Source organism: Amorphotheca resinae (assembly GCF_003019875.1).
Source record: "Amorphotheca resinae ATCC 22711 unplaced genomic scaffold M430scaffold_9, whole genome shotgun sequence".
NCBI classification, from domain to species: domain Eukaryota; kingdom Fungi; phylum Ascomycota; class Leotiomycetes; order Helotiales; family Amorphothecaceae; genus Amorphotheca; species Amorphotheca resinae.
Genome location: NW_020194479.1, coordinates 1,809,441 through 1,811,464, shown reverse-complemented (window position 1 = coordinate 1,811,464; position 2,024 = coordinate 1,809,441).

Genomic DNA, 2,024 nt, shown 5'->3' with positions numbered 1-2,024 from the left:
GAATAATACCTTAAGTAAGATGATTCTAACCGTAAAAAGTTAAAGGTTACTGGTACAGATACTTTATAAGGGGATAGCTATAGAATAATACCTTAAGTAAGATAATTCTAACCGTAAATACTTAAAGGTTACCGGCACTAATACTTTATAAAGGAATAAGTATAGAATAAAACTTTATATAAGATAAATCTAACTAGTAAGTATTAAAATTAATTATTAATAAGATAAGATAGTTAAGCTATCCTTTATAAAGTAAGTATACTATACTTATTAAGGTAATTAAGGAGTACTTTATAAGGTACAAAGACTATGTATTATAAGGTTACTATATTAGGTTTTATAAGGTAACTTAGTAATCTTATACAGCCTAACTAGATTAGCTTTTATATAGTAACTAGACTAACGTTTATAGAGTAACTTAGCTAGCGTTAATAGCGTAACTAGATTAGCGTTTATATAGTAACTAAAGTAGTATTTATAAAGTAATTCTACTATTCTTTATAAGGTAACTAGACCGGTGTCTATAAGGTAATTCTCTTACCCTTTACAAGGTAGCTAGACCGGTATCTACAGGGTAATTCTCTTGTTCTCTACAGGGTAATTCGACCGTTCTTTATACGGTAACTAGACTAGTGTCTATAAGGTAACTAGACCGGGTAATTCTCTTGTTCTCTATAGGGTAACTAGACTAGTGATTACAGGGTAGCCAGACCGGTGTCTACAGGGTAATTCTCTTGTTCTTTATAAGGTAACTAGGCCGGTGATTATAGGGTAACTAGACCGGTGTCTATAGGGTAATTCTTGTTTTCTATAAGGTAATTCAACCGTTGTTTATAGTGTAACTAGACCGGTGTTCACAGGGTAATTCTCTTGTTCTCTATAGGGTAATTCGACCGTTCTTTACAGGGTAACTAGACCGGTGTCTACAGGGTAATTCTCTTGTTCTCTATAAAGTAATTCGACCGTTCTTTATAGGGTAGCTAGACCGGTGTCTACAGGGTAATTCTCTTGTTCTCTACAAGGTAATTCGACCGTTCTTTACAGGGTAACTAGACTAGTGTCTATAGTATAATTCTCTTGTTCTTTATAGGGTAACTAGGCCGGTAATTATAGGGTAGCTAGACTAGTGTCTATAAGGTAATTCTCTTGTTCTCTATAAGGTAATTCGACCGTTCTTTACAAGGTAACTAGACCGGTGTCTATAGGGTAATTCTCTTGTTCTTTACAAGGTAACTAGACTAGTGTCTACAGGGTAATTCTCTTGTTCTTTATAAGGTAATTCGACCGTTCTTTATAAGGTAACTAGACCGGTGTTTACAGGGTATTTCTCTTGTTCTCTACAAGGTAATTCGACCGTTCTTTATACAGTAATTCGACCGTTCTTTACAGGGTAACTAGACCGGTGTCTACAGGGTAATTCTCTTGTTCTCTACAGGGTAATTCGACCGTTCTTTACAGGGTAACTAGACCGGTATCTACAGGGTAACTAGACCGGTGTCTATAAGGTAACTAGACCGGTGCCTATAAGGTAATTCTCTTGTTCTTTATAAAGTAACTAGACCGGTGTTTATAAGGTATCTAGACTAGTGCTTATAGAGTAACTAGAACGGTGTCTACAGGGTAACTAGACCGGTGTCTACAGGGTAATTCTCTTGTTGTTTACAGGGTAACGAGGCCGGTGTCTACAGGGTAATTCTCTTGTTCTCTACAAGGTAATTCGACCGTTCTTTACAGGGTAACTAGACCGGTGTTCGCAGGGTAATTCTCTCGTTCTTTACAGGGTAACTAGACCGGTGTCTACAGGGTAATTCTCTTGTTTACAGGGTAACGAGGCCGGTGTCTACAGGGTAATTCGACCGTTCTCTACAGGGTAACTAGACCGGTGTTCACAGGGTAATTCTCTTGTTCTTTACAGGGTAACTAGACCGGTGTCTACAGGGTAACTAGACCGGTGTCTACAGGGTAACTAGACCGGTGTCTACAGGGTAACTAGACCGGTGTCTACAGGGTAACTAGAACCGGTG